Genomic DNA, 23,646 nt, shown 5'->3' with positions numbered 1-23,646 from the left:
ACTAAAGGGTCCAAAAAATATGTTACCTTTAAATAACCTGTAGCTTTGTTACTAAAATTCCTAAAATAGTCTGTGGTATAAACAAAACCTAAGTTTTCTCTGGAATCCAAATAACATTTCTAATGATTTCACTTAACAGAGAAATGTTACATCAAAGTATCTCTGGAATGTGGCACAAAATTTAAAAAATGTTCCTGAGATGCAATGCACAGTACAGCTCAAAGTTCATCACACTTAACATGTTAAATGTCAGGCCTTCCTTCGAAATTTTCTTTCTGGACACTATGCTGTAAAAAGGGCTGGGAAGCTGTTAACACATTCAAGAAGGCTTTGCAGATATGGCTAACTACATCACATGTCAAAGGAATAAGCTAACAACTGAGAACTCCAAAGCATCAGGGAAGAATTCCAAGTTTGTTGTATTTGGGCAAACCTGCATGAATTTTCAAGATGTAGTTTTCTGATAAAGCATCAAAGTCTGAAATACTGCCAAATACAGGACAGCAGAGCAGTAAGACAGAACCGGTCTGATCTTTTATAGCAAATCCATGCTCTATCTTGGAAACCTTATTTCTATATTTCTAAGAAAATGAAGCTAAGAGCTAGTATCAGAGGTGGTTAAAAGAGAGAGAGATGGAGAGAGGGAAACAAAAAGGGGACTGTTAAGGAACTGAATAGAGCAAAAACATTTAAGAGGTAGGTTTGGATTATTTTTTTTTTATCACAACTTGGTGGTGTGCTGCCACTTTTGAAAGAAAGGTGGTAAAAAATAATAATAATAAACTTGGCATATAAACATTTACACAAATTTGTTCTGCTAATTCATCAATTCACAATCCAGTAGACTCCTCCAGACATTGCTGGGAGAAGTGATTGACAGGGGAAAGGACCAAACAGTAAAGTCTCCAAGTAATGAAAGACGATTTTCCCAACATCTGTACCTAATCTGCCCCCCACCCCCGCCCTCCATTCAACCTCTCTCGAAACAAGAGGACCAATGAAATTAGACAGTAAACTCTATGAGGGCAGAATCCCCATCTGTTGTGTTCTATACTATTATCCCCAATGGGCAGCATAGAACCTCAAAAGGACATGGTTAAGGGTTAGGAGTTACTTTAAAGGACTTTGTTATGCTGAATGACAAAGGAGTATCAAAAAACCAGAGCTATTTTCAAAATTAAACATCAGGCAAATTGTACAACATAGTATCTAAACGTAGCTGTTTAAAATTTTATTTTTTCAGTTTCGCATAAAAAACAACCAACCCAAAGCTATTGCTACTTTCTATCATCACTATACAACCTTTGTTAACAATTAAAGTGGGGCCTGGGGTTGGGGCAGTAAGGAGAGGGAAAAAGATATATAAGCAGATGGGTTCCGTGCAGACCAGGCTCTAAGGGAGTAGATCTGGCTAGCTCTGTGACTTTTGTCCTCCAAGCCAATTTTGAAAAGGAAAAAACATTGGAAAAGAAAACACTGAAAATGACACCATGGCATCAGTTACCATGAAGCCAGAAAATCAGTCCTTTTCTGCAAACCAAACATTTACACAGATACATATGGCACATAAATCTAAAATATATTATGTACAGATATTTTTGGAGGTACTATATTATTTCTTCACAACAGTTAATATGACAAGCAGGAAAATTCCCAAGTAATGCAGGACAATTTACCCAACACCTGTACCTAATCTCCCCGATTCAACCTCTCTTGAAACAACTGCACATGCCAGTACAGCTAACATCTAAAAATACTACTTTCTTCATTGTTCTTATCACTACCTACCCACCCCTCAATAGCGTAACTATAACAATTCTAAAGGCTCTTTTCTCAAATGCTTATGACTTAATCCCACTTGCAGAGAATATTCTTTGTAAGCTAATCAGCCATAAAATCTCTCTACAAATCCACCCCCAAAAAAGAGTTGTCAGCAAGCAACATACAATAACTCACCCTCCTTACTTTATGTTTGGTTTTCTCACTCTTCATGGCCTGTTTGTGGGTACAGAAGTTCTTCCTCCACCCATTTTCTGTGTTTAGGTCTCTATGCCTGCTCCCCAGAAGAAGATGATAAAAGCTATGTCCCAAAGTGTGGAACAACTCACTCTACTCTGTCCATTCCCCTAATCTATTCCAGTATTCATGGTGCTCGGTCTTTTAGCTCATTGGGAGGGGAGAGGATTTGAGAGATGGATCAGTCGAGTGAATTACCCCAGTAGCAAACCCCATGTGAATACAAATTGGGGAAAGAAAGGATTGGGAGATAATTTAAAAGGTATGTTTCATCCTGTGCCCCAACAACGTAATGCATGAAGTTTGGCTGGAGTTTAGAGAAAAAAAGAATGTTCATTTTAGAACTTTCTTCACAGTATGGCTAAGAAGTGGTAGAAAATTTACAAGATATTGCTGGTATTTCCCTCAGGTGAGGAAGAGGGGACTGAATGAGAAGGGAAAAGAAAAAAAGGGTAATTTCTTCTTGTCACTCTCCCCTGCACCCCCAGATGTTATCATATTCAATAGGAAACATGAAAAAAAAATTAAAGCTATCCAACTAGAACTAAGATAAGTGGAATTTTAGCTCATAGTCAAAAGTCTGAAGGTTAGATATACAGCTCCTTACCCCCTACAGGGGGAAAGGCAGGAAGAGAAAAGTGGCTCTTCACTGAGTAGAGGGCTGAATGTGACTCAATTTGCTGCTCCCCTTCTTGGCTCTGTTTTCAGGATCACACAGACTGCCTCCCTGCCTGACAAGCAGACTCCAGCACCTGGCGGGGGTAAGAGAAGACAAGAGAGAAAACAAGGGAGACGGAGAAAGAGAAAAACAGCAACAGCCATGTTGCCAAACTAACAACTAAGTCTATGACATGAAGGAAGGAAACTAATACCTAACCAAGATAGACTGGAATAAACAAAAGATTACGTCAAAACAAAATAGGCCTCCTCCCCTTTGACACACTAACTAAATCCAGTAACCATTATAAAAGAAATCTAACTATATTACGACTACATTAGAGCTTTTCATTCCAGAAGTTACGGTGACTCTCCATGACTAAAATTTCAGAGTGTTTTATTTCAAGTGAATATGTTAAAGTATTTGGACAGTCAATTGTTAAAGAAATCGTTTTTTTCTTTTTAAAAAGACCTTACAACTATCCGATGCTATGAAATGAGATCTAAAATAAATAACATTTACATTTTAATGGTTACAGTTAAAAATTAAATCATCCATAAATATGATCAAAATATCAAGCCCACAAAAGGAAAACCTTCCATATTAGGCTGCCCATGCAGTTTCAATACAGACTTCAAATTTAACCCAACTCCACAAAGATGTGGGAACAATTCCTGTAATTAATAAGAAAACGGCACAAGCAAAGAATTTACATCGAGGTTACATTCAACACGGTTACTATAATAATCCCACTCACAGAAGAGAATTAACGCCCCATCTCTATCCGTAAACACAAATGGGAGAAAATACAGGGGATGACAAATCTGCTATCAGCGATAAGGAAAAATTAGTAAGGCAAATCTGAAGTAATTATCCCCTAACTACTTTGGATTTATTGCGGGGGGGGGGAAGATCTGCATCACGGTCAAATGCTGTTAAAAAAAATCAAATGAGACAAGCAATTACTGTCACCCATCTTATTCAGAGGGCTTTCAAAAGAAAAAGAGGAATGGCTGTCACTCTTCTAAAAATGTACACGTAAGGAGGAAAGCGTGGAATTAAAACAGAATAACTGCGGGACCAATACCAGCCCCTCCCGCCTCGGTCACACACCACAGGAATCTGTCTGATGGCAGCAGTGGAGGCAGAGATCACCACGCTGCCGAAGACAGGTTTGCGCCACGCGTGTGTGGCTCCGACGCGCATCCCCAGGGTCACCACACCCCCTCGCCGAGGGGAGACCACACCGCACCCCGCCCGAGGCCGCCGCCTCCCTCCAGCCTCCCGCACCCACCGGCATCCTCAGCCCCTCCCGGAGCAGAATCCCAGCCCAGGGTCCGCCGAGCGCCCCGCCGTCCCCGGCTCTGAGGCGACCACCGGCCTCCCCAAGCCCCGGGCCCCAGCCGCGCACGGCCCCGTCCTCTCCCGGGCCCGGCCCCGCTCGTCTGGAGCCCGTTCTGCCCAACTCGGCCGCCACGGGCGGCGGGGGTCGGGCGCGCCTCCGCCTCTCGCCACGACCCCCGCGGAGGGAACGCGAGGGTCCCGCTCACCTGGCTGGGGCGACTCCTCCCTGGCTCTCGGCCGGCGGCGCCCGGCTGGGGCCTCCGAGGGCGGCGCGGGCGGGCGGCCGGGCGGGCAGTAAGTCCGAGGAGAGGAGGGGGATGGGGTCGGGAGGCCGGGAGCCGCCTCCTTTCTCCGCCGCCGCCGCCACGGCTCCCACAGCCTGGCCCGGCGCCCTCGCCCACTCGCCCCCTTTCTCACAGCCGCGCGGTCGGTCTGGCTCTCCCTCACCCCACACACCCACACACACACCTACACACACACTCACACTCACCCCCCCCACACCCACACCCACGCACACCCGACTGCTCCTCACTCCCTCACACTCCCTCACTCGCCTGGCGTGCGCGCGCGCGACCCCGCTCTCACACAGCGCGCGCGACGCCGGCGGAGACCGCCCCGCGCTCCCCCAGACCTAGGCGAAGCGCGCCGTCCGCCCGCGCGCCGAGAACCCGTGCGCGCCGAGGACCCGTGCGCGCCCCGGCCCCGCCCTCCAGGCGCGGCGGCGCTGCGAGAGCCGGCCGAGCGAAGGGCCGGGCCAGCCAGCCGGCCAAACCTGGCCGAGCGGATCTGACACCTGCGTCGGGGCCCGACCCCGCGGCGTCCCGTCTCCACACGCAACCCTCGCGGCCTATGGGGTCGAGGAGAGGCGATGGGGGCGCGCGCGCGCGCGCGCGGAGGAAAAGGGGAGCGCGAGAGCGCTTCGAGGACGCGCTTTCCCCACCCGCCCCCAAACCGTCCTCACTGAGAAAGGGAAACGGGTGGAGGGGCGAGGTTTGTTCCCAACTCGAAACCGCGTGGTGAATCCCTTCCTTTGTACACCCTCCCCGCCCTCACCGTCCCTCTTCCAGCCCCATTCACCCACACTCTGAACCCTGACGCGAGCCCACCGAGTCTCCCAGGCGCAGTGTGCGGAGTGCGTGTCCGCGCCTCCGCGCCTCCGCGCCTCCCGCCCGTCCCCGCCCACCTCCCGCGCCGCCCTGAGGACCGCCTCCCCCTCGAGTACCCTCAAACCGTAGTCTTCGCTCCGGAGGCAAAGGTTTGGGGGACAAAGACCGTAAACACCCATAAGGTCCTTGTCCCTGTACAGAGTAAGGACAATGCCTCTGTATGTAGTGAGGCCAATTTTTAAACATCATGTATTCTCCAGGCTTTAGGCAGATTTTAAGATACAGGCGGGGCACCGTGGTACAGCCAGCTCTGCCGCTTAGAAACCAGTGTAAACCTTGTCACTTGTTAATTAACCTAGTTACTTAACTAACTCTGATCCTTTGTTATGAAAAGAGTATATCCCAAGGTTGCTGTGTGAATGAAATGTGATAATAGACTTACAAGCATTTTGTAAATTTCCAAACTGTGTAAAATGAATGTTTTACACTTTTTTTCATTTACACTTTAGGGTGTTTCTTCGCAGTATGGCTGAGAAGGGGTAGAAGATTTTTTAAGATGTTGCTGGTAATTTCCCTCTAGTGAGGAAGGTTGAAAAACTCCTCCACAAAGGAGGGTAAGAATATGAATAGGTCGGAAACAACCTAAATATCCATCCACAAATGAATGGGTGAAGATGTGGTATGTATATACAATGGAATATTACTCAGCCATAAAAAAGAATGACATGATGCTGTCTGTAGCAACATGGATGGCCCTAGAGATTACCCATAAAGCCAGACAGAGAAAGACAAATACCAAGTGATGTCCTATGTGGAATCTAAAATACGACACAAATGAACTAACTTATCTACAGAACAGAAACAGACTCACAGAGAACAGACTTCAGGGAGGGGGGTTGGGGGAGGGATGGAGTGGGAGTTTGGGATTAGCAGGTGCATTCTATATAATAGAATATCCAAACAACAAGGTCCTACTGTATTGCACAACGAACTGTATTCAATATCCTGTGATAAACCATACTTTATATGGAAGATTCATTTCCAAATAACCTTAGTCAGTTATTACACCAGATATCCCAGATGTTAGAGAGTATGTCCTAACACGTTTGCCTTCTTGCAGATCACAACCCCTTCTCAGTCCCCTCAGCCAACAAATTCTTTTCAGCATTCCTTTCCCAATCTTTAGGGTCTGCTTTTTTTTTTTTTTTTTTTTTTGCTGATTTACCTCAGGGGGACTTGAGAGTACCATAACTGAGAAATGTAGTTAGGGTGTTAACTAAGTGTTTACTGCATGTTTTGACACAGAGTAACCTAGGATGGTGAACTATTTTCACGAAAGATACGTTTAGAGGTACAAAAGTGTTATATGATATACTACCTTCAGAAGAAAGGGGGTAAAAGTCTACAGAACTAAAATGGTGCTATTTACTCCACTCTGATACTATCTCCTGGAACATGAAGTACTTCCCTTCAATCTAAAGAGGAAAAGAGGAGAATCATTTTGTGATCAAAGAAAGCTTGATCACAGAGATATGAACACAATGAGAATCTGACGCAAAATACATAGGGAAATTGGCACAGAGAAAAGGTCGCGGGCATGCCCAGCAGAGGATCCCAATTCACAGTAACCATGCACTGCCCAAGAAAACCAGGTTGCGTAGGTGAAACTGTGGATAGGGAGTATGAGACTATTAACTAACAGGCCACTTGTCTGTTAAGAAAAATGCTGTCGTTCAGGGCTTCCCTGGTGGCGCAGTGGTTGAGAGTCCGCCTGCCGATGCAGAATACACGGGTTCGTGCCCTGGTCCAAGGAAGATCTCACAGGCCGCGGAGCGGCTGGGCCCGTGAGCCATGGCCACCGAGCCTGCGCATCCGGAGCCTGTGCTCTGCAACGGGAGAGGCCACGACAATGAGAGGCAAAAAAAAAAAAAAAAAAAAAAGCTGTCATTCAATATACTGTCACTATGTGCCAGACACAGCCTAAGAAATTCATAACACACACAACAACTTTGCTTTTCACTTAATCTAGTCAGGGAAATAAACCCAGAAGTATATTTTTAAAACCAAAGCCAATGATATGTCACTCTATAAGATAATCTTTACATGAATAATGATCAAATTCATACTTCCTATTTTTGTATGAAGTAATGAGGGAGCAGAAATTGTTTTTAGCATTTCCGGAAAGGCTCAGTTTCTTAGATTCAACCATAATCTTTGTGTTTTCACGGTAGTTATGTCTGGTCAGGTATGGACTCACATCTCCTTTTGGTGGCAATGTAACTTATCTTGGTTTAATCATGCGCCACTCATTTTTAACCCATAAACTGATACTCTTCAGGAGGGGGTGGGTTGAATCCCTTGAGAAGACATATTATAAGTAACCTCACATCTCTGGAGTCAGATAAATCTGATTTATCTGATTTGAAATCCCAGCTTTATTTGCTGGTGTCATGGGATTGTTGCCTCTATCAGCCTCAGTTTTCTCATCAACAAAATGAAGATTAACTATTTCACTGAACTATAAGGATTAATGAGGTAACTTAAATATAATGCACTACATATGAAGCGTGCAATAAATATTAGCTATTATTACACAAGACTGATGTTCACCCAAGCTGAAGGGACCGAGGATTAGACAAGAGGTGCTGGAATTATCCATGTATATCTATATCAGCCAGAAAGCATAACTCACTTATTATCTAGACTTCGGGTCAAGCAAAAACTTTAAGTACCCCATAGACACCATCTGGCGCAAATCTTTCTCTCCTGGGGTTAAAAACAAACAAACAAGCTGGGGTTTGATCAAAACTAAGGCCTAAAGTAGTGAAGAGAAAAACTGTAAACAGGAATGAATCCAGAATTATTCTCAGTACCTAAAATAGTGTACATCACTGGGTATCTAACGTGATTCCTGTGGGTGGAGAAAAGGTAGCGGGTGTCCCATATCAGAACGTACACTAGCAAATAAGGAACAGTAGAAGCAGCTGCAGGAGATGTAGCTCTCCCTGTGCTTCCTCTCCCAGAGCCAGCCGGCTAGAACCAGCCTGGCGGCAACAGTCTTCAGTTAGAATAGCTAAACCCTGATCTAGCCTTTCTCCACCCACATCCCTCCTCCTTTCCCTCCACTCCATTTGTGCACAGTAAGCTGAGCGCCTCTCTAACTATGCTAAGAAAATACAGATGCCAGACACAAAGGAGGATGGGGTGGGGAAAGGGAGGAAAGACGGTACAGATTGGCTGCATCAGAGAAAGAAAAAGTGTAAAGGAAAAAAATGACTTAGAGAGGCGATGTAGGTTTTTCCCCTTAGAAAGAGAGGTGATGTCGGTTTTCCCCCTTCCTTTAATTGTATCTGGCTACTATTTCTTTTTCTCTATTACACAGGAATAAACCAGGATGTTTAAAATGCAGATTCCTTGGCCTTCACCCCGACCTTCTGAATGAGCCCGGGTATCTGCATTTTTTGAGCCAAACAAAAAACTTATGGAATCAGCCAATAGTCTGCAAATTTAACAAGCTTACCAAGTTGAATCTTAGATACATGACAGCTTGAGAATAGTGTCTTAAAGAGATAACCATTTGTAAAATGTTCTTAATTTAAAGCACTCAGCATTTATAAACTCGATGTAAGCCTCAAGCAACCTCGAAATGTTGAGTAAATATTGTTAGTCTCTTCTGACAGAAGGGAAAATCAGTGCAATGAGATAAAATCATTGGTGGCAATTCCAAGTCTCCTGATTCCCTATCCACTGGAGTATCATAAAAGTATCTCAGTCTGGTTAGAACAGAAGAAGAGAGAATGGACTAGGCAAAGGTGGAAAGGCAGCAGCATGTTCTCTTTTAAAGAATAGAGGAAGCCTCAAATAATAGGGGAAAAAAGAAAACAAGAACCCTCCACTAGGTGCAGGGAGACACCGGATTGAATTTGTTGACATTTCAACCATAGAAATGATGGTATCAAACCACGCATGGGCTGTAGGATCCGCCACACACCTATGTCACCAGCAGCACCTTGAATGATTTACAGATTGAATGGATGAATGAATGAATGCGTTCTGGGATCATCCTACTGATCTGCCACCATCGTGACTGTCCTGGTCCAGTTTGCTATCTTTTGCACATCGAAAAAGTTAGACTAGGGAGTTCGGTTCATTAATCTAAGTTCATGTATTTATCCTTGATGCAAAGAAACAGAACAATTTTTATCTGTTGTGTCCAAATCCTTATCTACTCTATTTCTACATTTTGTTTCTAAATCATTTTTGCTCTCTTGGGTTACAAACCCATTTTGATCATCAAGCTAGATTTGTTTCATCTTCCTTGCTCTTCTATTTAACCCTTCTTCCATCGACTCGACCTGACTCCCCCAAACTAACTGTTTCCTTGATTGTTTGGTCTCTCTCTCTCAGTGCCTTTCAGTTTGGGATTCATCCTAGCAGCATGAGGAGACAGTGAAGAGAAAGAAAACAACGAGTGACACGGTGGAATTACTAGGCAAATCTCTCGAAATATCCAAGTTCCAAACCTTCTGGCTACTTTCCCAAAACTTTTCTGGACAACTAGGGCAGACAACGGAGACCAAGATAGAGGATCTATAACACTGGCTTGCTTAGTAAATAAATGGTGAATGAGGAAATTGCCATAGAAATATTTGAAACGCATATAGTTCTATATCTGTCCCCAGTCTCATAATAAACCTAATATGTCTTAGAACATGTTTAATCCTCCTAATAACCCTACTGCGCTTGAGTTATCTCCTTTTTACAAATGAGCAAACTGAGGAACAGAGACGTTGAGTAACTTTTTCAAACTCACACAGCTAGCAAGTGCCAAAACCGTGATTTGAATCCAAGCATCAAAGTACATACCTTAACCAACTCTTTATAATCCCTCAAAGGCTACACAATTGATCTTGTCGGCCATTTCTTCCCACTACTTAGTATGTAAAGTTTTATTTGGATATTGATACCTGCTATTTTGGCTTATATCTCTAACATCATATACAAACATTGGATAAATAATGGTTATATATATATATATATATATGGAATATATATATATTTGGAATTTGTCACAAAGGATCTCGTAGTCCATTCCTCAACCATACATATAAAGAGTCAACCAAAAAATTATTACTAATATTATTCTCCAAATACATATAGATTCCATCGTAATCAACAAAGAACAAATCCACTAAGTCATAGATGGATTTGCTAAAGTCGTAGAAGCTTTTTATCATTAAGCTTTTTCTCCAACTTCCGTTACTAAAAATAAAAACTGCTATTTTTGTGGGGAACTGAAATGTTTGGCGCTTCAAAGAGGGACCCACTGATATGTTGGGGCAAAAAGGGTTTAGCAGAAAGTCAGCGTTTAAAAGACAAACCAGGGTTTAGTGCCTGACCGAGAGGGCAAAAGTAGGTCAGTGTCCCTGGCAGTCACAGCTGGGAAAGAGTGATGTCACCCAAGTAGTGGGGTGGGGGGTAGGGGAGGTGGGATTTAAGGTGGGGAAGTGGAGAGACCCTTTGCAGGGGGGACTGTGGGGATGGAAGGGGAGGAATTTACAGAGGCATACTTAAGGCAGCCTTTTATAGGCTAATGGCAGAAACAGCTGAAGCACCGCTTCCTCTGCCCTCTTCCCTCTTCCCAGGCTGCTTTCTCCCAGGCCTCATTCCCTACCTCATATCAACATCAGACCCCTCTGCTGGAGACAAAGACACCAGAGAAGGGAATGAGGAAAAAGACAAGCCTGAAAAGGAATAATTTCCATAAAGGAGAGAGTGCTGAGGAGAGAAGTGAAGTGAATTTTAATCAAAACCAGGGAAACATGATGGGAAAGAAGAAAAAAAAAGGAGAGAGGCAGATGAAAAAAATAGTGGAAAGGGAGGAAAAGACGGCTGAATGAACCAAAAAACGTATTAGTGCATGGAGCAAAATTAGTATACTGGAAATACAATTATAATAACTTCTAAGGTTTTAAAAATGAAGCAAGCAAAGAGCTGAGGAAGACACCATAATGGTTGCAATTTGAAACCATCCAAAATATGTAGTGTGTTTGCAACAAAGGGAAACTGGGATGGTCCCAACTGGGACTTCCCTCCCCAGTCCACATCCAAGTTCAAAGTTATGCTGCCTCCGTGTTTATTGGTCAGTCAAGATCTAGAAGTTCTCGTGACTAATTTAAATATCTCATTGCAGGTGTAGGTAGTGCCTGTTAAATTGTTAATAATCATAGTAGTAACAATAACCACCTTTGGAATGTGGAAACTGTATTTCAACACCCCTGCTTTTGAAATGTCATGCATTTCACGTACTGTTTTAATCACTTAAACATTTTAAAGAATTAAAATTCAATTAATCTCTGATCAAAACTGAGTGTCTTTCCATTATGTCCAATAGCGCTCCTGTCTAACAACAGCACCCAAAAATCCTTTCTCATTTAAGAGCTACTAATGTTTCTTTCTGGATAACTGTTAAGTTTTAAAATATCCCCTGGTGTAAGCAAAATATACATGTAATAAATATGCCACGATGAACTGTGTCTAGAAAGAAATAAGGGAGAAAAGCTAGGAAATATCTCACCAAGGCACCAGAAGAAGTAGGGAGATATATATATATGTTTTATATATATATAAAATATATATATATTATATATATATATATATATATATATACATATATATATAGTGCCTGCATCTGGAAGAATGTTGCTTTTCTTTCTCTTCCTTTCAAATTTCTTCCTTTTCTAAGGAAGGAATTTTTATCGCTTATTTTCTGTTTTCTCATTCATTTCCCCTTTCTCCAAGTCTTTTTTTTTTTCTCTTCTTGCAACAGCTTCTCTGTTTCCATCTCAGGTTGCCCCCATATTTCCTTCTGACTTTGTTGTGTCTTAGCTTAGTCGGCCAGACTTCCACTAAACTCTCAGAGCTGGCATCAGAACAGCGCATTTGGCAAAAAGTCAGTCACACATACCACACAACCACAAACAAGCACTCTGACTGCAAAATCCTTTCAACAATACATTCCTGTTTCTTGCAGTCAGCGGTTCCCATAGACCCACGATCTGAAATAAGCAACGCATACATTCACATACAGTCTGCACGCACATGGCCTCTGCAGTCAGCTCACAAAGACACAACATCTGCAGAAAGGTCTTGCAGGCAGCATATACAGGCAGCACATTCTCCGCCCCTTTCCTAGCTCTTCCTGACTGGCTCTTTCTCCCAGCCGCCTCCTCCCCTCACGCTGCCTGGCAATGTCTCCCCTCCTTTTCCGGCAGTTCTCAGTGCAGTGCCATCCATCACTCTCCCAACAGATCCTCGGGCAAAGCAATTGTTTCTGGAAGCTCTCTTTTCCCCTGACTGGGAATTTGCTCTTGCAAAAGGACTGTCAGAACAGAATCTCCTTCTGGAACACGATACTGTGGCCTGGTCCCTAGTGCGCTAACTTGTTTCTACAGATTTTAATTTTGCCATGGAAGGCTTCAGGAGAAGGAAAAAGAGGAGAAAGAAAACAGAAAGAAAGAAAAGGAAAGGAGAGAGAAAGCCCCGGGAGACATTTCAACGAAGACAACTTGAACAAAAGCAGAGAAACAGATTTAGGAGGGGAAAGCAGTGGAGAGACAAAACGGAGGTGTGAAAGTAAAGGGAGAAACTAAGAAAAAAGATAAAAGTATGAAAGATTTGGTATAACAGTTTATTGAGCTTTTTGTTACCCACTACATTACCAAGGTGACCGTAGAAGTAGGACAGAAGATTCTTATAAAGAGGTCAATAGGTGAATCAGAGACAAAGAGAATAATCTCCTGATGAGATTGCATCATTTGAAATTTCTGAAAAAGACAAAACAGACAACAATCACAAATATCTGCCACAAGGAAAATTTAAATTGCTATTTTGAAGGATTTAGTGACACTTGGAAAGAAAGCACATTTGAATTTTAGTTAAAACAACAGATGATGTCCCAATTTTTGAGATATATTAAAAATGTGAAATTCAAATTTATTTGACCATCCCACATTTTATCTGGCAATCCTATTCTCAGAGGATTCTGACTCACGCTCAATTTGAGAAATACTGGTGAGAAGTAAGAAGGCCTACCTTTAGTAAGAACACCTGGAGGTGTTTGCAGATCCTTATCTCTACCCCACAATCATACCAAACTGAAATCCCTAAGAAGAAGCTGAAGAATCTTCATTGTGATGATATACATTGGTTTGTTTTGATGCACTAAAGTTTGATAATCACTGATTTCCTCACCATTCATTCATGGAGCCCTCCCTAAATCTTAATAAATGCTGTTCGGTTAACTAAACCAGGGGGCCATTAGACTGAATGGCCACTGAATAGGCTTTAAGCTACATCCCATCAATAATTTCCTTGTTTCTCCCCTTTCCCTATGAAAGTCTCTCCCCAGCTCCCATCGGTGGAAAGCTGCCCAATTAGAACTGATTTTAGTTCACATAAACTCTTAAAGTTTTAATATGCCTCTTTTCAACTGTTCTGTTGTCAGAAGAAGGAACCAAAGGAGCCCCCCAGGGACCCCTCCCAGGAGAAATGAGGAACCAGGTGGACGTATCCATGTAGCCCCTTTAACTCACTGCTTCTCTGTGTCTGCTTCTCTGTGTCCAAGTCCCTCTTGGATCCTCGTGTTATGAGCTGTCAGACTTTATCTGAGTTTTTCCAGACTGGGTCCGGAAACCAGCCAGAGTCCAACTTAAAAACCGGACTGGGTCTGACCTAAACTGGACTAGGTCCAGTGTGAGGCTTCAGGTGAGTAAAATTTTAAGACTGAACAAGTATATTAATCTCACCACAGATAATCTTGAATTACAGTGGACACAGTGGGGAACTTTTAACCTAAATCCAGTCAAGAGGTGCCCTAGAGAACAGGGCACTTCTCTCACTATAAAGAGTAGAAAGAAAATAATTTTTCCTCCTCTACGGTGTCTAGTTACCAGAATAAGAGCTGCTGGGGGGAGTTCCCTGGTGGTGCAGCGGTTAAGAATCTGCCTGCCAATGCAGGGGACACGGGTTCGAGCCCTGGTCTGGGAAGATCCCACATGCCACCGAGCAACTAAGCCTGTGTGCCACAACTACTGAAGCCCGTGCACCTACAGCCTGTGCTCCACAACAAGAGAAGCCACCGCAGTGAGAATACTGTGCACCGCAACAAAGAGTAACCCCCGCTCTCCGCAACTAGAGAAAGCCCACAAGCAGCAACGAAGACCCAATGTAGCCAAAAGTAAATAAATACATATTTTAAAGAAGAGACCTGCTGGGACACCCTGCTCTCTCCTGCAGACAGGATCTCAGGGAAACTGGCAGAAGTGAGCCAAGGGCAAGAGTTCTTAAAAAGTCAACGCTCCCAGATCTCTATCTGTGGCGCCTGGTCAAGAGAGGAAGGTAAAGTTTCAGTTGTCCCTTCCTTACCAAGTTCAGGGTTTGAATTTGATTTTGGGGTACCCACTTGTTATCCTTCTCTTGTCTCAACTTGTGTCCTGAGGTCATGGCTTGGCTCTCTGCCTGCCTGGGGCACTCAGGCTGTTGGTTCTTACGTGCATATGCGGGAACCTCAGCCCTCAGGTTGGGGGCACAAAAATACAGCGGGACAGAAACGTGGGCTGTATTCTGTTTGTGGCTAGGGCTCTACTGATTGTTGCTAGCTCTCTCTTTGGGCTATTTTTGGAAGTGGCTCCGGATTTGGGGAAGGTAGTATCTTTTGTACCCTCTTTGGAGACACCTCTTGCATCCATGGGATTGGTCAAAACTACCAGGCATTTACTGTTTGTCCCAGCTGAAACCTGACAAGATATCGGGGGGCGGGGGGGAGAGGGAGGATATATATTTTTAAAAATACGCCTGTGGTCAGAAGTTGTCCTCATTTGAAGCTGATTTCAAAACCTTTTTTTAAGGCGTTCTCTCCTAAGCTAAAATGAAACTATGTACCCAGAGGGAAAGAAAAACATTCTGAGGTCATTGTGGAAGCATTTACGAAAATATTCCAAAGACACACGGCTCTAAATCTAGAACATGGGAATCTTTCCCTCTTCGTTAGAAATCTCCCTAATATGAAGAAACTCATTGAAGATAATGTATTTGGGTGGGTGGGTCAGCCTCTTGATCTCGATCAGGTTGCAACACTATTCTTTGTGGAATTAAAAACAACTGTACTTGTCTTATAAATTGAGTCCTTACAGGAACAGAAGTGCAGCTCTAGAAGCAATTTAAAGCCCAGAGTAAAACTAAGGTTGACTCTGTGGAGTCAATAAAGGCCCTTGGGAAAAACTGGCCTGCTACCCTGTTTGCAGGATTCCTGCAGCCTTTCCAGGTGAATAAGGAAGGTCACTTCCTGGAAGGCCTTTAACTCTGGCAATCATCTCTGAATCTATCACTAAGGCCAGAGTTGCACAACAAGAGTCCCTAGACTTTCTTGCTAGGATGGTTTTAGATAATAGAACTGCTTGACATTACTCATCCGCTGAACAAGGAGAAATGTGCACCATAGCAGAATGTCTCCTGTGGCAGCTGGATCAACGCAACTGGGATTGTACCAAATACAAGAGATTAATAAGTAGCCACTTGGCTATTAATTAATAGCCAGGGGTTGATGACCCTTCAGGTACATTCTCTGATTTATTTGAGAACAACTGGTTTGGTTCATGGGAGGTCCTGATCAAGGAATATACTTCACTCTTGGTATTACCCTCCTAATCATGGTTGTTCCCTTGGTGCACTGTGTTGTCCCAAAGGTCTTAAATGCATATTCACAGCCATCAGCAGTACATCAGATGGTCTCGCTGTGCTTGCAGAACAGAAACAAGATGAATAACAAAAACAAAAAAAAATTTTTTTGGCTGTGCGGCTTGTGGGATCTTAGTTCCCCCACCAGGGATTGAACCCAGGTCCTCGGCGGTGAGAGCTTGGAGTCCTAACCGCTAGGCTGCCAGGGAATTCCCCAAAAAACAAATTCTTCTATGAACCTGACATCATAATCAGTTTCACAATGAGACAAGAGCAACTTAACTCTGATGGTGACTGAGAGTGCCGCTAATACCAAATTTTGGGTGACCACATACAAGATGATGGTCAAAAGAGAGAAATCATTAAATTCATTAAGCAGGGGGCCATTAGACTGAGGTGGCTCTAATTCCAAGGTGGCCTATAGAAGCAAACCAAAATCTAAGCCTGAAAATACCTCAGGGTTGCAATATTGAAACCTAAGGGTAGCCCAAGAGGCCTTAAGCTATAGCCAAGCAATAATTCTCTTGCTCTGCTTCTGCCTTTGGTCTACAAGTCTGACTCCAAGATCCTGTTGGTGGAGCACACCTAACCACTTCCAGTTTGGCGCTACCAGGTTCACATCAATTTTTGCTCAAACTCGGTGTATTTAACCTGCCTCAATTCATCTTTCACGTGTTGAACACTGCTAGTTTATGTATTTATATATGCATGTCACACTACATCACATTAACTTTTTAAAAGTCAGCGGGAAATGAAAGTACAATTTATCAAAATTTGTAGGAAGCAGCAAAGGCAGTGTGTAGAGGCAAATTTGTCACTGCATGCATATACTAAAGAAGAAACATGCAAGAAATTGGACATCCACATGCAAAAATTAAAAAAAAGAACTTAGACACAGACCTTATGCCCTTCTCAAAAAAAATTAGCTCAAAATGTGTCATAGACCTAATGTAAAACGAAAAGATATAAAATTTCTGAAAGATAACATGGATGACCTTGGGTATGGTGACAACTTTTTAAATACAAAGTCACTACGTCATTAATAAGCTGAACTTCATTAAAATTCAAAACTTCTGCTCAGCAAAACACCGTGTCAAGAGAATAAGAACGCAAGCCACAGACTGGAAGAAAACATTTGCAAAATACGTATCTGATAAAGACCGGTTATCCAAACTATACAAACAACTCTTAAAACTCAACGATAAGAAAATAAACAACCTGACTTTTAAATGGGCAGAAGACCTGAAACGTACACTTCACCAACAAAAATATAAGGTGCCAAATAAACACATGAAAAAACGCTCCACATCTTATGTCATTAGAGAGATAAGAATTTAAAACAAGGAGATACCACTACATGCCTATTAAAATGGCTAAAATCCAGAATCCTGAAAACATGAAACAACAGCAAGGAACTCTCATTCATTGCTGAGAGTCCAAAATGGTATGACCGCTTCGGAAGACAGTTTAGGGTTTCCTATAGAACTAAACATACCTTTACCATATGATCTACCAATTGTGCTCCTTGATATTTACCCAAAGGAAATACCAAAAACTGCACACGGAGGCTTTGTAATAGCCCCAACAGAAACAATCAAGATGTTCTTCAGTAGGTGAATACATAACTGTTGTTCAGCCCTAAAAAAGAAATGAACTAACTACCAAGCCATGAAAAGGCATGGAGGAAACTTAAATGCATTACTGCTAAGCGAAAGAAGCCCATCTGAAAAAAATCACATACTGTATGATTCCGACCGTATGTATTTTGGAAAAAGATAAAACTACGGGGCAGTAAAAAGGTCAGTTGTTGTCAGGGATTAGAGGGGAAGGAGGAATGAATAGGCAGAGCACAGCGTCCTTTTGAGGGCAGTGAAACTGCTCTGTATGAGACTATAATGGTGGACACATGTTATCACACAGTTGTCAAAACCCATAGACTGCACAACAGCAAGAGTGAACCCTGACTGACTCATAACAATGGACCTCTCGGTACAGGATGTTGAGAGTGGGGAAGGATGTAGGTATGTGGGGCAAGGAGTATAAGGGAATTCTCTGTACTTTCCACTCAATTTTGCTGTGAACATAAAAACTGCTCCAGAAAGAGAAGTCTATTTAAAATTGGTAAGGGGGTAGGGTGTCCGCAGAGATGGGCTTAGGACGGGACATGCTTCTCCCGCCATCCTACAATTACCTGGGGTTGAATTAGCTGGATTGGTCGTGCGTGTTTTTCAAAATTGTCACTTAGGAGAATCTAAGTTTCTGTCTTATTTACACCCAGTAGTTAACCCTTCTACCACCTTTTGGGCCTCTCACTGTTGTGGCCTCTCTCGTTGCGGAGCACGGGCTCCGGACGCGCAGGCTCCGGACGCGCAGGCTCGGCAGCCATGGCTCTCGGGCCCAGCCGCTCCGCGGCCTGTGGGATCCTCCTGGACCGGGGCACGAACCCGCGTCCCCTGCATCGGCAGGCGGACTCTCAACCACTGCACCACCAGGGAAGCCCACCCTTCTACCATCTTAAGAAACCAATGATACTGAAAAAACCGGTTGTTTCTTCATATGTCACTTGTTTCTTCATATGTCAGGGAATAAAGGAAGTTCAGTTCACTTCTCTTTCCCACTAGATTCTCGATTCCTTGAATGGACGACTTGGGACTGATTCATCTTTTTTAATTACCGGTAGGTAAGTGAAGCCCCTGGCACTGAAAAGGCAGCCAGAATATCAATGCAGTACAGTTCTGAGTCATTAAGAATCTTTCATCCTGTCGGGCACAGCTCAAGAGTCGTGCTCCATGAACTATGTCATCAGTTGGAATAGTAAATGAGGTGCAGGGAAGGGCCGCCAAACTTCAAAACAGGTCTGGAGAAGTGATTTGTTGCCCTCTTGTGTTCAGTTTTAGGAAATACAGTCTCTCCCATACACGGGCAACACATCTCTCTGATGTACGAATAGGAGTTCCTGGGTTTGGCCTCGGGCATGCAACAGTGAACAAAGCATCTGCCCACAAGAAGCCCACATTGTAGTGGAGACACTCAGGAAAACAAGCCGAAGCTGAGTTGGAAAGGATGAGTAGAAATTAGACAGATGAACATAAAGGTTATGTTGAACTGGTAAATTAAAGATTCTGGTGGAGGTGTTGTAAATGGAATGTAGCCTGTACAGCAGCTTAGAGAGCTTGAAGCTTTTGCAGAACTGTAAATGATTCGGTGTGTCAGAAAGCAAAATGCAGAATGTGTCGGAGTGGGTGGATTAGAGCACTGGTGATGAGAGAGGGAACTGAGAAGTTCCGACGGTATCCTAAGGATAATGAAGCGCCTCTAAGGTTTTGTTTTGTTTTGTTTTGTGGTGCGCAGGCCTCTCACTGTTGCGGCCTCTCCCGTTGCGGAGCACAGGCTCCGGACGCGCAGGCTCAGCGGCCATGGCTCACGGGCCCAGCCGCTCCGCGGCATGTGGGATCTTCCCGGACCGGGGCGCAAACCTGCGTCCCCTGCATCGGCAGATGGGCTCTCAACCACTGCGCCACCAGGGAAGCCCTCCTCCTCTAAGGTTTTTAAGCCAGAGTAACCTAGGTTGAGTAATGCTAGAAATATTGCTCATAGTGCTTTGTATTATAAATAAAGGTGGGGAAACGCCAGAACTGGGAGACCAGTTAAGACCCCGTTAGAGCAATGACTGGACCGAACTGAGCTAAAGTGGTGATGGACATAATAGAGAAAAGGGATGGATTTGAAAGACCGTGTGTGTGTGTGTGTGTGTGTGTGTGTGTGTGTGTGTGTGTGTATCTGTGTGTGTGTTGTGTGTGTTGGGACTCAAGGTGAGGGAAAGAGAGAAACCGAGGAAACTGGAGGTGACCCCGTGCTTCAGTTGGGTAATGGGGTGATGGTGGCGCCGTAGTCCTAGTATGGGGGGACTCTGCAGGGAGCATGACTCAATTTTACACATGCAAAACTAGGGCTTGCTCAACATTTATTGAAGCTTCTTTCTTGGGGCACCTTCCTGGATTACAGAGGGTGGAAAACTAAAAACGACATACCCTAGACTCTCCTATAGCTAGAGTTTGAATCCTATAGCTAGGTTTCAGCAACCATATGCACTAATCTAAGTCTTGAATTCAAAACCAAGGTAAAGTGAAGAGAGAGGCAGGGAGTGAGGATCCGTTCTGCTGGTGTGGATTCTAGCAGAACCAGCGTGGTTCCAGAGCTTGAGTGGTGGCATCTCAGCACGGAAGGTGGCCTCCAGAAGGTGGGAGGGGCACTAGAATCTTGGTAGTTATTCCTGGGAGTCTGTTCTTTAGCTTCCCCCCTTCCTGCTTAAATGATCCTGCTCTAATATGAAGCCTGATGGACTCAAGGGACATCCAACTAGAGATGTACTATTTCACCTTCAGATGTAGAAGAGACTGAAGTACAGATCTAGAAGCAGAAGCCAGTAGATGGTAAATAGAGACACAGGAGTGGGGTGTAGTAAAAAGAGGTGGCTGGGGCAAGAACCTTGAAAACTACCAGCATTTAAGGGTAAACACAGAAGAAAAAGAAATTAAAAAAGAATGCTGAGCCAAGCTAAAGAGGAAAACAAAGGAAGTGATGTCATAGGTGCCAAGAGAAAGACACATTTCAAAAAGGAGGGACAGGCCAACAGTGCCTGATGCTGCAGAAAACAAGAAAATAACACTGAACTTTTTGTATCATATTGAGCATCCAAGAGGTCCTTAGAATTGTGAAGAGAGGTAAATCAGGTTTCAGGGAAACGGCAAAATTCATATGTTCTTTGTTTGGCCTTGTCTAATCTGTTAAAAAGATTCATTTTAACTTTGTGACACATGTGGCTACACACTTTTTTGCCACTCCTCCCATCAAGAGGTAAAGTCTATTTCTCCTCCCCTTAACTTGGAACTGAGACCCTATAGACCAACAGAACATGGGAGTGACGCTGCCAAACTGATGCTGAGCCCTGAGAGATCTGCGGCTTCTTCCTTTGCTTCTGGGAACGTTTCCTCTCTCAACCAAGACCAAGGGCGTCAAATGTAAGTGTGGATACTACAGAGTGTGGGTCTAACAGCGCAAGACCACCAGCACCATCTGAAAATTTACACAAAGCAAAACGATGAGACGAAAGCACTCATTATTGTTGACAGAAGTCACTTATGTTTCGCATGCACTGATTTTACAGCCCTTCTGCCAAAATTCCTTTATTTCTGGAATAACTGTTGCCCAATCTCTGTGCCTGTTTCCTTTCGGTCTATTCCTCTCGTCTTGGATCAAAACACTGGTTAGTTGTTCCACTGGCTGTGCTCCTATATCCTCTCAAACTACTTTCTTCTCTAGAACTTTCTCCTTTACTTTGCATTTGACTCAGTTTTTGAATGTTTCTCTCTCGAAATATTTCAAGTCTTCGTCTCACCTCAATTCAAATGACCAAATTTTGAGTTGTTCTGTGCTGATCATTACGTCAGCCAGAGACGAGTAAGAACCTCTCAGTCTAATCAAGAACACAGACATGTAAAACAAAGAATATAGGGACTTCCCTCGTGGTCCAGTGGTTAAGAATCCGCCTTCCAATGCAGGGGATGCAGGTTCAATACCTGGTCGGGGAACCAAGATCCCACATGCCGCTGGGCAACTAAGCCCGGGCGCCACAACTAGAGAGAAGCCCGTGCACCGCGATGAAGGATTCCGTGTGCTGCAGCTAAGACCCAACGCAGTCAAAAATAAATAAATTAAAAAAAAAAAGAATACAATAAAGTTGAGGGGAACTTCCCTGGCAGTCCAGTGGTTGGGACTCTGCACTTTCACTGCGGGGGGGGCAGGGGTTCAATCGCTGGTTGGGGAGCTGGGATCCCGCATGCTGCACAGTGTGGCCAAAAAAATAAAATAAATTTATAAAGAATATAATAAAGCTGATGCCACAATGATTAAAAAAGAGAGGTAGCTCAATAGAGGGAATGATTAACTACTCAGAAGCAAAGGGGACCAGGAAGAGCAGCATGGGGCTGGGTTTTGATGTACACATCAGCATTTATTTCCTGGAGCTGGGAAGAGGATATATATTTGAGAAAGGAGGGAACAGAAAGTGCAAGGCATGGAGGCGTGAAGAACAGAGAGGTATGGGTTACTGAGAAGCGGGAACTCTTCCCTTGCCCAAGTTCTCTGAGGACATATGTTTGCTGGCTCTTAACTCCTCCACTGGGTCCATCTCTTAAGTTTGGCTGTTACCACTTTATTGCTTCATTCCCTCTACACACAGCACTCCCCCACACACACACCCACCTCGTATAACCCTCCTTCCTTCCTTCCTTTCCTTCCTTTTATGGGATTTTTGTGTGTGTTTAGGCCCTGGATTTAATTTAGTTGGATCCGACTGTAGTAATAACGTTTCTGTACGTTTGCCCAGAGGCCTTCAGCTAATGGGTGTATTCTTCACAGGCCAGTAAACAGATGAATAAACCAGCATGCTGTCTCTCATCCCTGTCTCCCTTCTCTTTCTTTGCATTCTACCCATCGTCCCCTGATTGGAGACCTCTTTGTAAAACTCACATTTTCCTGGATGTCTCAGACATTAGATTGCCTACATTAAGTCGCTTCTTCACCTGCCCGTCAATTCCATGGAGGACTTTCCTGCATCCTCGACCCGCAGGAGATCCACCCTGTGTTGGATGAGTATGTGGGCTGCTGCCCAGGGAGTTTTTCCCCAGGGTCAGCGAGAACCTCGGAAGAGTCTAGGCTCACATCTCTGGATGGCAGTTGCTCATTCCTGACCGTGGCTGCTGACTCTGACTTGATGTAATTAAATGATAACCACCAATGAGAAAAGTAAATCAGAGGATCTCTAAAACTGGGGGTCCAAGCGGAGACTCTGAAAACAAACAGGGACTTGTGCTAGAAGGGGCCACCAGAGCTGCCATGAACAAGACATCACCCCAAGTACTTTCAAGTAAACGGCATTCTTGAATGACCAAGAAAGACTACATGGTGGCTTCTGCTCTTCTGCCAGTTCCTGCCGTGCTTCCTTGTTTCCTCTCCCTTCCTTCCTTGCGAGGTCCTGCTCGCTGCCTGCCTGCTCCCCCTGCCTTGCTCTGAACATTTTGTTCCTGTTTTTACTGCCCTAACTTCAGACTCCCCCTCGAGACCCTAGGAAGGCGCCCCCTCCTACTGCCTGGGGAGGCCTTCCTAAGCTACAGTCTCTGGCTGGGAGCACATTGAGGTCATTGCTGTCCCTGCCAAATGACTGGCCTGAGTTCAGTTTCTCCATCTGTCTGTGCTTCATGGAAAACATGAGTGTGGCTCTAGGCTCTCCGTTGTAGGCCCTGCCTCAGTTCTGCTTTGCGTCTGCTTTTGTCTCTTCCCCCACCCCTGCCTCCCTGCCTTTTCTTGCCCTGGCTCTCCCCAGACATCTGTTCTGTAGCCTCTGCATTCTCATTGTGGAACAGGTGGGAAAAGATCAAGTTCTGGACAGGTCCGGCCAGGAAGAGCTGGGTTTTGTACACAGATTTGTTCTGGGGACTGACCAGAACCCATGTATCTCAGAGATGGAGAACGTATAGCTTCCTAAGAGAAACCAGAGGTGCTATTGGCTTACTTCTGACTATGTCCATAGCTCTTCCTTGCTCGTGACAGCTTCCTTCCTTCCCTCCCTCCCTCTCTTCCTTCCTTCTTCCCTTCCATCATTTACTCTCTTCTTTCTTTTAGTCTGTAATCCATTAATACTATCTGCTCTGTCTACCTGTACACTTCTCTAATTTAGCTCATCAGGGAAATAAAAAATATAGACTAAAGAAGCTAACAGATAAC

At 44.2% G+C, this 23,646-nt stretch overlaps 1 protein-coding gene across 7 annotated transcripts in view; it reads right to left on the bottom strand.

Annotated features, from left to right (window-relative positions):
• Positions 1-23,646, bottom strand: part of RIMKLB (ribosomal modification protein rimK like family member B) — a 132,699-nt gene that overhangs the window by 40,191 nt on the left and 68,862 nt on the right. For 5 of the 7 annotated variants that reach the window (XM_027093084.1, XM_027093078.1, XM_027093083.1 and 2 more), the window contains exon 1: positions 4,225-4,479. The exons of 1 other annotated variant lie outside the window; for it this stretch is intronic. The gene's annotated coding sequence lies outside the window, so the exon portion shown is untranslated. Of the gene's footprint in view, positions 1-2,623; positions 2,769-4,224; positions 4,480-23,646 lie in introns of those variants that run through there. One more of the 7 variants, XM_027093081.1, reaches the window with a different exon arrangement.

Source organism: Aethalodelphis obliquidens, unplaced genomic scaffold (genome assembly GCF_003676395.1).
Source record: "Aethalodelphis obliquidens isolate GAN/ISIS:26980383/991018 unplaced genomic scaffold, ASM367639v1 scaffold83, whole genome shotgun sequence".
Lineage (NCBI taxonomy): Eukaryota > Metazoa > Chordata > Mammalia > Artiodactyla > Delphinidae > Aethalodelphis > Aethalodelphis obliquidens.
Note: the sequence above shows the minus strand (reverse complement) of the source record. Positions and strands in the feature narration are given on the sequence as shown.